We start from the raw sequence: 13122 nt of genomic DNA, 5'->3' as shown, positions 1-13122 counted from the left end.
CTTATAACTATATAGGAGCCTAATACTATAATGGAATCAGAATATACTTTGCTGAATGGAGGAGGCTTTAAAATGAAAATCTTCTCTCTATGTCTTTATGTTTCTAATAAGAATCCACTGAAGACCTACATTTCCCCAAAGGTTAACAGCCCCCTTCTCAGTTTTCCTGGTAAAGTGTTTTTATATTGGTAGAATACCTTCTGTCTCACTCTATATTTTTCTTATCTCAAGTAGAAAAAAATTTGTCCTTTTGCTTGGGACCATTAACAGCCCTGGTAGTGGAAGAGTAAAAGGAAATGATTCTGTGAATTTTCTGTTATATAAATTTTAGCCAATTTAGGACTTTTGAATGAGGGACCATGCAGCCAAGGATTTAGGAACTTCAGCTCAGGAAAGAAAACTACATAGGTGTTTCATCTTCTCCTAGCCTTTTATTAGCTGGGTAACTTTGAGCAAGTTTTATACATATCCTTCCCACGAGGTTTTCATATATAATACTGACTTAGTACTACAGTATGTTTCATAGGCTTGCTGTAATAAATTGATGGGGTGAATCTAATAGTGTTTATTTCACTGTAACTGGGCCACAGTTAGGAAGTACTCAGTTAAAATTAGCTGCCATTATTCCTATTATTACTATGGTGATGGGCAGCTAAAGAGCATTTAAATAGTTATTAATATTGATATATATTAAATCATTTGAAGAGTCAGGAATTTTGTATTCTAAATGGTATTTTATTTATATTGGTAATACAATTCTAATCAAAGACTACTATATGTTTTATATATATTTACTCTTAAAATTTTTACATATCTAGCTATACTGATATAATATGTACATCAAAATATGCAAATATGGAATTTTTTTATACTTTAATTTCTGGGATACATTTGCAGAAAGTGCAAGTTTGTTACATATGTTTACATGAGCCATGGAGGTTTGCTGCACCCATCAACTCGTCATCTACATTAGATATTTCTCCTAATACCCTAGTCCCATAACCCCAAATAGGCTACAGTATGTGATGTTTCCCTCCCTGTGTCCGTGTGTTCTCATTGTTCAAGTCCCATTTATAAGTGAGAACATGTGGTATTTGGTTTTCTGTTCCTGCATTAGTTTGCTGAGAATGATGAATTCCAGCTTCATCCATGTCCCTGAAAAGGATATGAACTCATCCTTTTTTATGACTGCATAATATTCCATGGTATATATGTTCCAAGTTTTCTTTATCCATTATGAGATAAAATGAGACATAGAAGTTATAATTCACCATAATAGATCATCTTGCAGGGAAATAGAGATCTACAAATTCCTCTTTGGAGGCCATAGGCAACAAGATATGAAATAAGATTCCCCAAAGGCCAAATAGTTATTCCTATATTCCTACTTCTTTTATAAGTGATTTTAGTTGAACATTGTATATTCAAATGAGAATAGAAGGATATAAAATTATAAAACATTATCATTATGGGCAAGAGTTTGCAAATAAAATTATTATTAAAATCTTCTTATATTTTTCAAGATAATTTCCAAGATCCTACTAGCAAAGTGTCTAAGCAAAGACTAAGCAAGTGTCTAAGCAAAGTGTCTAAATCCGATTAGATTTCATTATCTTTATATAATCTTGAAACCTTAGAAATTTTGTCTACAGGAGGATACTGATAGCAAAAAATCTTAGAAATATATGTTGAGCAATTTTTAATACAAAGTCCTGAAATTTTTGACTTTTGTATAACCCAGAACCCCTAAGAGAGTAAGAAAGACATGTAGATAGAAGTGTTTTGAGAACGTTTACATCAAAACTCTTATCAGGTATTAATTTTGAGAAGTATTCCCTGACCTCCTAGACTTGTAAACATTATGGTAACATTTCCTTTCCTGTGTTACCATAACTAACTTTCTACTCATGCTTCTTTTAAGTGAGCTGCTAATTTCCATGAAGCCCATATAATTTCATCTTTCTTTCCCTGATACCTAGTGTAGTAGTCTGCACTTGACAGGTGTTAGGAGACAGTCTTCCAAGTGTCTTTTGCATTTCTGCACAATATTGTTCTGCACTAGGCTATCTTTTAAAGGATCTTTGCATAGAGAACAACTTTGAAAGACTAAATATTTCCCCCTAAAGCAAGAATAGATTTTCTTACCTATTGGTAATAAAGATGTCTCCCTCCAAGGCAAATCCTGGGCAGGTTTGCTTACAGCTCATGATAAAATGATTGGGCTCCTTCAGCCTAGAGTAACTCAGCTCTGATGTAAATCCAGGTTCTTCTACTTTGTCTTGTTAGACTTTTGGGTTAAAAGGAACAATAAGAATGAAGAACTCATGCGCATTGCTGTGCCTTGAGAAATAAAGGCCTTGTCTATGAACCAGGGGTCCTGTATCTTCTCCCAGCATTCATGCCACTGTGGCAGGCTAACACAGAAAGTAGTTAATGAATGTGTACACATGCATAGAGTATATATAAAAACAAGTACACATGCATTCCCCATTCATATTGTATGGGAGAATTTTCAAAACTCCCATATCCTTAGAATATAGTATTCCTGATCACCTCATGCCTTTACATAGAGCAGATCCATCAGTTTCCAGACAGTCTATTATTTCCAGTTTCCAGTCTACAGTTTCCAGACAGTACTTTTATGATTAGTACTATTTTGCATATAAAAATTCAAAAGGTAGCGTGGGTGGATTTTTGTTGGTCCATTATTTACAAGTAACATTAAACATTTTCCATCTAAACTGATAAATTAAAGAGGGATGATTTTTGCTTTGGAAGTATAGTCACTTTATCCACCAGTGCTCTTGGTAAATATTTTTGATGTAGAATTCACTATTTTACAGATAAGTGTGAAGCACTGTATATAAATCTGTTAATAATGAAAATGAGATATTAAGAAATGTATGAATAAATTGGCAAACTTTAAAAAAAGTACTTCATATAACAGTATGTAAAATAAAACCATGTTTGCCAGCAACTTGCAAAGACATTCAGCACAATAATAGGCCACGGAAGCCACATTTTATTCAGTGTGATTGCTGGCAAAATGCCCAGTCATTTGCAAAGTGTGAAATAATGGGTAAGAAAGAACAATAAGCTTAAGACCTAGGAAAGCAGAATTCCTCTTTTAATTCTGAGATCAATTATGACTACAATCACACTTGAGAGATAGTCTGTGGCTTCTCATCTCACCTCAGAAGTAGAATAAGCCTGTGAAACTCTCAAGGTTCACTCACATATTTCTCTCAGTTATTATTGGAAAGCACTTAGAGACATTAATGAATAACAAGACCTTTTAAAAGGCAATTATAATATCACTAAAGAGAAAAATTTTGTTAATATCATGCACATATAAAGATACTAAGATATTTTTATTATAAATAAGTTTGTCTCCAGCATGTATTATGTATTTTCTATGTAGTTAACAGTTTAATAGACTTTTGAGTTTATAGGAAAATATGGAAGGAATAAATATCTTTTCTCAAGAACATTCTTATTTAGTTAAAAAAAACAGAGAAAATAAATTAAAATATACCACTCATTATAAATAAATGTATATCAAATAATGGTAAGAGAGCATGAATTAAAACAGTTCTGAGTAAGATACTGATAAATTGCGAAGACTTTCTTGAAGAAAAAATGTTTTAAATAATCTAATAAGAATAACAGTACAGGTTAGAAAAGAGAAAAAGAAAATTAAGGATAAAGTCAAGGGAATTTGAAAAGGTAGAAAGATAATGATAAGACAATATTGTTTGGAGCTCTGAGGGTTACATAGGTTAGTAGGAGCCCTGCAAAGATTTGAACAAATACGGTTAATGAAATGAATATAATACAGCTGCTCACAATGGCTGTACAGAGAACTGTGAGTGAGCTACAGAAAAGGCACTATAGGTTAACAGCAGGTGAGTGACACGAAGAAAGAACTTTTCTAATGTAATAATAATAATTGTTAGCATTTATTGAAGGCATAGTATTCTGGTGACATATCTATTAGCAATTTAATTATCATGAGAAGCATACAAGTAAAACACTATTATTATTTTTATTTTATGAAAGATGAAACTCAGGCAGAGTACATTTTAATAGTTACTATATGGATCCATTGTGTGATTGTACTTATTCAAAGATAGGAGCTCTGAAATCAGAGCTATGCTTATAACCATCATACCATATTGCTTCTCTAGATAATCATTATAAATGTTGGTATAATTTTCAAAAATATTAGGTCAAGTGTCATTTCAGTGAATATAAGTGAAAGGTAAAATAAGTCATTTTCAATGGAGGACCAGATTTAGGTAAGAGGGAAAAAAAAAAAACAAAAAAAACCCCTATAAGATAAAGGAAAAAAGAAACAAAAAACAAACCCCAAACCTGATGTCCTTCTTTAGCCCACTGTGATAGTATCACCACCACAAAACTGCCACTGCTTATTGGCACAACAAATAATGGCTAGTATTAATCCATTCATACACAGAGCTGGATACGGATCAAGTACAAATAAGAAAAAATGTGACAACTATGTGCCAGATAGACATTTTCTTTAAGTACCTTCCATTTCATTTTACAACCCTAGATGTATACAAGAAGATCAAGAGTTTCAAAAGAAAAAGCAGTTTGGAAGGGGATTATTTTGGTTGTTCTTGTGCCCTAAGGGGTGGTCTGTTAAACATTTATTTTTTATGAAAGAGATCTCTTATGAAACTCCATTAGATAACAAAGCAACTTAAACAAAACAAAGATTGCCAGCAATACGACTCCCATTCAGTAATTGGATACATTGTTTAAAATGGGGTAAAACATCAGTTGTCCTAGTTTACTTAGTCATGATTTTTATCTCATGAATACAATTAGCAATGAGAGTTGAAGATAGTAGAACCACAGTTGCAGTTTCCTTTGCTCTGCCTTAACTCTGATTATCTAAATAATATAGTTCACTTTTATGATTAGTACATAAATATAGTCTGAGTATTTCTTGGCATTCATTGCTTTATCTTGAAAACAGAGAGTATTTACTTTTTGTGTGGCAAAGGAGGCCTAATGGGGAACCTTGACCTTCATCTCAACTTGACGGTTTAAAGGTGTTCCTTCCTTCCCCTTTTGCTTGCCATGTGTCTGAAAAAAACTAGTAAAAAAAAATGTATAAACTTTCAAAACTTAAGAATGAACAAAGTCAAATTAGAAAGTGGGCAAAAGACATGAATATACTTTTCACTGAAAAGAATATATGTTTAGAAAATCAGAGCATGAAAGGATGTCAACATCATTAGTCATCAGGGAAATGAAAAATTAAAACTCCAACGAGATTTCAATATATACACAATGAAATAGTTAAAATAAAAATAATGACAACTCTGAGTGCTGGCAAGGCTGCAAAGAAACTACATAACTCCTGCATGGTTGATGGGAACGTAAAATAACAAAGCCATTCTCTATAACAATTTGATACTTTCTTTAAAAAACAAACAAACAATTTAACATGCAATGATGTTATGACTCAGAATTTCACTCCTGAGCATTTACAGCAGAGTAATTTTTTAAAAACCATGTTAATTCAAAAACTTTACACAAATATTCAGAGCAGCTTTATTTTTAATAACCCCAAACTGGAAACAACCCAGACATTTCTGAAGGAGGGAATAAGTTTAAACAAAATGTATTACATTCATGCAATGAAGCACTACTTAGCAACTAAAATAAACGAGTTATTGATATAGGCAACAACTTCCATAACTCTTCAGAGAATTATGCTGAGTAAATAAATCTAATCACAAAAGATCATGCGATGTGGAATTTCCCTTATATAACGTTAGTGAAGTGACAAAATTCTGAGAATGGAGGAAAGATTAGTGGTTGTCAAGGGTTAAAGATGAGGTGAAAAAGAGGAAAATGGATGTGGTTAGGAAAGAACAACATGAGGGTTTCCATGGCAATGGAAATATTCTGTATGTTGACTAAATCGATCTCCATATATTGGTTATGATATTGTACTATAGTTTTGCAAGATGTTACCATCGGGAGAACTGAGATAAGGTTACAAGACATCTCTCTATATTATTTCTTACAACTGCAAGTAAATCTACGATCACATCAAAATTTAAAGGTTATTTTAAAAAGAGAGTTCTTAAATTAATAATTCATTCTCCCGACTTTAGGAATTAGAAAAGGAAGACTAAAGTGAGCATAAAGCAAGAAAAATGAAGAAATAATACAGATTAGAGCAGAAATCAATCAAATAGAAAATGAAACAAAAAACAATGAAGAAGTTTAATGATCCAAAGTTTGAATCTTTGAAAAGATAAGCAAAATTGAGAAATATTTACATGATAAATAATAAAAAAGGCTGGGCGCGGTGGCTCACGCCTAAAATCCCAGCATTTTGGGAGGCCGAGGTGAGTGGGTCACTCGAGGCCAGGAGTTCGTGACGAGCCTGACAAACATGGTGAAAACCCCTCTCTACTAAAAATACAAAAATTAGCCAGGCATGGTGGTGGGCACCTGTAATCCCAGCTACTCAGGAGGCTGAGGCAGGAGAATCGCTTGGACTTGGGAGGTGGAGGTTACAGTGAACCCAGATCCTGCCATTTCATTGCAGCCTGGGTGACAACAGCAAAACTCCATCTCAAAAAAGAAAAAAAAAAAAAAAGAGAGAGAGAGAGAGAAAGAAAGAAAAGAAAAAAGAGATAACATGTTGATTACCAAAATCAGGAACAAAGATTACTACTACCAACCCTCCCCCACCCCATCCAAATATATGAATTATAAGAGAAATACTATAAAACACTTTGTGACCACAAAGTATACAACTTATATTTAAGGTACAAAGTCTTAAAACTATATAAATTACCACAGCAGAAACAAAAATGAATAGAAAATCTGAATAAATATGTTTAATTAGCAATTAAAAGTCTTCTATAACGGAATATATAGGACCACATGACTTCACTGGTAAGTTATTTCACATATTCAATGAAAAAAAATGATACCCATACTCAGAAAATAGAAAAAGAGAGAAACTTCACAATTCATATTATAAGGCCTATATTCAAAAGCAAAAATGAAAAAAGAAAGAAAGGAAAAAAAAAACTTCTAAAGAAAAATATAAAAATAAAATTACAGATCAATATACCTCACAAATACAGACACAAAAATCTCCGATAAAATATTATCAAACTAAATTCAACCATATATAAAAATGATTACACTCCATGACTAAGGGAAATTAATCTCAGAAATGCAAGATTGTTTTTGTATTTAAAAAGTAACTAATGTAATATGCTATCTTATAAAATAAAGAACTAAAATGAAATGATTATCTCAATGATGCAGGAAAAGGATTTGACAGACTCTAACATGAATTAATTTAAAAAATGGAATAGAAATTCTTCAACCTGATAGAGGACATCAACAACACAAACAACTAAAAACACGGTATTTTACAGCACATCTAATGGTGAAAGACTGAATGTTATCCCCTCAAAATTGGTGACATGCCAAAGATGTCTATAATGTTCACTCTCACTAATTCTATCCCATATTGCACTGGTAGTTATAGTCAATACAATGAAGAAAACATTGATAAAGCCATCAGGAAATGGAAGTGGCCAGGCTTAATAGCTCAGGCCTGTAATCCCAGTGCCTTGGGAGGTCAAGTTAGGAGGATTACTCGAGGCTAGGAGTTCAGAACCAGCCTGGGAAACAAAGAGAGATCTTCTTCTTTACAAATTTATTTATTTTTGTAATTAGCCAGGCATGGTGGCATTCACCTCTCAGTCCTAGGTACTCAGAAGTTTGAGGCAGGAGAATTGCTTGAGCCCAGGAGTTCAAGGTTGCAGTGAGCTGTGATTGCAAGACATGATTGCACTCCAGCCTGGTAGATAGAGCAAGACACTTTCTGTCTTAAAAAAAATTAAGAAAATAATTATATTCACAACACTATAAAAATAAACCCTTGGAAATAAATTTAGCAAAATGTGTGTAAGATTTGTGTGCTGAAAACTAATAATCTAAGCAAATGGAAAATCATTCAATGCTTATGGATTGGGAGACCTACTATTTTTTTTTTTAGTAATTCTCCCATCATAGATTTATAGATTTAATACTATTGTTACCATACATTAGCCATATTGTATGAACATAAATATGTCATTTGTAAGCCTCATATCTAATTATTTGCTAATTACATATAAAATAATTATTTTAATATGAGCTCTTTGAAAAGCACATTAAAAATAGTTCCCTGAGACCTTGACTTTCAAATTCAGACGGAACTATTCAATACGAACTAGAAAATTTAATAAACAAGGTGTCATTTTCTGCCTCATTATCTTTTTATTTGGAAAACTATGTTAGACTCCAAGGTATTGAGTTGATAGGGAGAGTTGAGGCAGAAATTTTCAGTCTCTCTTTACTTCAGTGTAAGAGAAGTAATCAGTTTAGTTGTTCAGAACGTGACATTTATTTAGTCATGTCTTCTTAGTGCTCAGGTTTATTGTCTTCAATGACTGGATACCAATCTGCTTCCTTTTTGACTTTCCTAGGCTCAGATTCATCAGATTCTCTACTTGTGTCATTTGGAATGGAAAGACTTTCCCACAGGGTAGAGGTTATTCTTTCTCTTTCTTCATTCCTTTTCTCTCTCTCTCTCTCTCTTTCTGGCTCTACCACAATTTTTGCCAAGTGCAAGTCAGGTTTTTGGTCAAGCTAGGTTTTTACTGCATGCTTTCCTTCAACTACATATGAAAGCAATCTATTAAATAATATTTAATTTGGTCTCAAATGTAAACCATACCCTCCAACCTAGTATTTCTACCAAATAACCATGAATTGAAATTTACCTCATAGTTCTGACTTCCATAAATTGTTTGTTTCCCAATTTATCTTCAATTTTCATTTTTTTTAACTATTGATATCAACTCTGGAGAAAAGAATACATTTTACACCCTGCATAACAACAGGTACAATAAAAGAAGTATGTTCCTTAATGTGAGAAGAATGTTAACCCATTTCAATCACAAGTATTTGATTTTCTCCATGAGTAACACTATGCTGTGCATTGCGGAGTTTACAGAAGAGTTGAGATATGATCCTGACTTTGTGGTACACAATTTCATCTGATAGAGCAAGGCATATGTGGTACAATAAAGATATAGATGTTACTGATGTACATGAGAGCCTTGTGGGCTGAGTTCCCTTATAGAAGTGGAGTTTGTGCAATCTTGAAATGGGTAGCATCTGGATAAGAAAAGAGTCAATCGAGTAAGAGAAATGCCCCCAAATTGTTTCTACAATGGTAGAACAGCTTCCTTCAGAAAAAGGTACATAGACTTTTAAATTTAAAATTATAGCATCTTATAAAATAATACATAAATACCATTTACTTTTATGTCTAATATGTTTAGGGAAAGTATCCAAGTCAACGTTAAAAATTCTATTTCAAATCCTCGCATGCAACTCCTTTCACTAAATAATAGTGAACTGTCTTTTGAAGTAATCAGATGCTTCAAAATTAGTTTTCTTTTCAAATAATGCAACGTAGTAAAATGTGGACTTGCAGAATTCTTAGTTTACTGTGATTTTTCTATGAAAATAATGTAAAACTATTTTAAAATTTTCCTTAAATTTCTCACAAGTGTAAAGTAAGTATGACACCACAAGCAATATTTGTTGAATTATTACAATGTATTATATGTATTTTACTTAATTAGTTTGATATTGAGAACTTTTTTCAGATAATAATTCTCCAAGATGAAGATAAAGTGGATGAAAATTGAAGTAAAGATGTATTCACCCTACAAGACTTAATAGTGAGACTGAGCAGAACTCAACATTGTATTAGCCAAGGGATTAAAGAGGCAGAGCAGAAACTGCTTCCAATGTTGTTTCCAAATAAATAAATAAATAAATCTTTTCAGGTGTTTTCTTCCAAGGAGAGAGTAACACTAACCTCTATCTTCCTGTATACATTTTTCCAGGCTTCTGGAACTTGTCGGTGATTCCTAAACTTGGCTTTATATTAGACTCACCCAGCGACCCATTAAAATCCCAATGTCACCAGGCATGGTGGCTCACACCTGTAATTCAAGCTACGTGAGTGACTGAGGCAGAAGGATCCCTCAAGTCCAGGAGCTCGAGGCTGCAGTGAGCTATGATTATGCCACTGTACACTAGCCCAGGTGACAGAGTGAGACCCTGTCCCCTCCCCCTCCAAAAATCCTGATGTTCAGGTTATCAAATTAGAATTTTTAAAGTTATCATTGAGGCAGTGCTATTAAAAGCAAAGACAAAATGAAGCAAGCAAGCAAACCACTTGATTCTGATATTGAACAAAGGTTAAGAACCACCAGATAGAAAAAGAAAACAAATTCATTAATACTGATTGTCTATTACCTTTAAATAACCTAGATCTCAAGAGATCCTAATATACCAAACCTTTGGCTAGGACCTGAGAATCTATTATAATTAGCATTTTCATTAATCTGAATATCTCACACATATCATTCACTAAATTTGATATAAGATGGATCACAGACCTAAATATGAATGCTAAAGTTTCTAGAAGAATACTTTGAGGAACATCATAATGATCTTGAGTGAGATAAACAATGATTTTTTTCTGGAGCACAGAATGTATTAAACATATAAATAAAAATTATATTAATGTTTTTACTATATTAAACTTATATTCATTTATTCAAAAAACCTCATTAAATATATAAGGAACTCCTTATACAACAACAGAAAAAGCAACTTAAAAAGAGGGGCAAAGTGACTGAATAAATTTTCTTCAAAGACATACAAATAGCCAAAAGATATATGAAAAGATGTTCAACATGGCTAATGATCAGAGAAATATGAATGAAAGCCACAATATGATATCACTTCTCACCCATTAGGAGAGCCATTATAAAACGAAACAAGACATAGCAAGTTTTGGCAGTGACATGGAGAAACTGGAACGGTTGTACACTCTTGTAAATTGGGATGTAAATTGGTTCAGCCACTGAATAACAGTATGGAGGTTCCTCAAGAAAACAAAAATTAGAACAACTATACGATCCAGCAATCTTACTCTTGGGCATATGTCCAAAAGAATGAAAATTAGGATGTGGTAGAATTACCTGCACACTCCTGTTCTTTGCAGCATCACTCACAAAAAAACAAAATTTGAAAACTTAAATGTCCATTAGTGCATGAATGGATAGAGAAAATGTGGTGTATAAATACAATGGAATATTTTCAGCTTTAAGAAGGAAGGACATTCTGCCATGTGCAACAACATGGATGAACCTGGAGGATATCATGCTGTGTGATAAGTCAGTCACAGAAGGACAAATTCTGCATGATTTCACTTATATAAGCTTTCTAAAATAGTCAAAGTCATAGAAATAGAGAGTAGAATGGTTAGGGGAAGGAGGAAGAAGGGTTGCTGTTCAATGGGTATAAAGTTTCAGTTGTGTAAGTTGCATAAATTCTAGAGATTTTCTGTACAACATCATGCCTATACTTAACAGTACTATATTGTGCATTTAAAACCTTATTAAGAGGATAGATCACAAGTTATGTTTTTATCCCAATTAAAAATGAATAGAAATGTCACAGTGAGATAACATATTTGAAATACATAGACCTGACAAAAGATTTCTATGAAGAATAAATAAATCCTACAAATTGTTATGCAGAAGACAAATCACTCAATTAAAAGTGGGCAAAAGACTTGAACAGTCAATTCATAGAAGAAGACAGTCAAGTGGATAATCAGGATCAGAAAATGTGCTGAACACAGTTGGTCATCAGAAAAATGAAAATAAAAACCTGAATGAGATGTCATTACATATTCAAAAGAACTGGTAAAATTAAAATGGCTAAATACCTGGAGACTAATATGGGAGGATACTTTGAGCCAGGAGTTCAAGACTGCAGTGAGCTATGATTGTACTACTCCGCTCCAGCCTGTGTGACAGAGGAAGACCTCATCTCTTAAGAAAAAAAATTTGGGAACTGAATGTACCAATTTTGAAGAGGTTATGGAACAAATAAAAGTTCATACATTTGTGGTGGGAGAGTATATTGTACAACTACATTTTAAAGAAGTTTGGCTATTTCTTATAAAGTTAAACTGCATACATACCCAATGACATTGTAATTCAATTTGTAGGTATATTCCAAAATAAATGAGGGCGTGTATTCACACAATAGAGACAGATATAAAATTATTTATAGCAGTTTGTGTTTTTTTGTAGGCAAAAACTGGATGTAACATCTATAAAGAGGAGAAGAGATAAACAAATTATGATATTGACTTAGAGTAATAATACATAGCAATAAAAAATAAAATATTGACACATAAAACAACATGGATATATCTCCAAAACATCATGTTGAGTAAAATAGGTCAGACACAAAAGCCTAAAATCTATATGACTCCAGACAAATTAAGTTTAGCGAGAGGCAAAAGAAACCTATGGTCATAGTAGAATATCCTTTGACCAATGGTTATTATTAACTGGAATAAAGCACCAGAAGATTTTCTGTGGTAGTGAAACTGTTCTTTATCTTAATATGGGTGGTGTGAATATGAGTGCATAAATAGATAAAGTTAAGGTATACAGCTTAAATATGTTCATTCATAAAATACAAATTTAGTCTTGGTAATGTACCTCCAAAATTACTTCTCAGCAAACCTACCTTCAGAACATTTAAATAATTTTTTCGACTGCTGTTATCCACCCAGGCCAAGCCAACATCATGTCTCATCTGAATTTTTATCTCCCTTCCTGCTTCTGCATTAGCCCTCACCTCCAGTCTATTCTCAATACCCAAGCAAGAATATAACATAATATAATAGAGACCATGCCACTCTGCTCACCCACTTTAAACGACTTCTAATTCCACTCTGAGTCGTTATTGTACAGATTATACAGCTCTACTCATGCTTCCCACCAGGCACACCTCTTTGATCACAGCCATGTGGCTCTTCCCCTCATGCCTCTGTTCCAACTTTGCTGTACCCAACACTTCCTGATGCTCTTTGAGCAGGCTGGGAATTGTCTCTATGTTAGTCCATTTGAGCATCTATAACAAAGTATCATAGAGTAAGTAGTTTATGAATGACAGAAATTT

This window comes from Macaca nemestrina, chromosome 9 (genome assembly GCF_043159975.1).
Source record: "Macaca nemestrina isolate mMacNem1 chromosome 9, mMacNem.hap1, whole genome shotgun sequence".
Classification (NCBI taxonomy): domain Eukaryota; kingdom Metazoa; phylum Chordata; class Mammalia; order Primates; family Cercopithecidae; genus Macaca; species Macaca nemestrina.
This window is presented reverse-complemented; position numbering follows the sequence as displayed.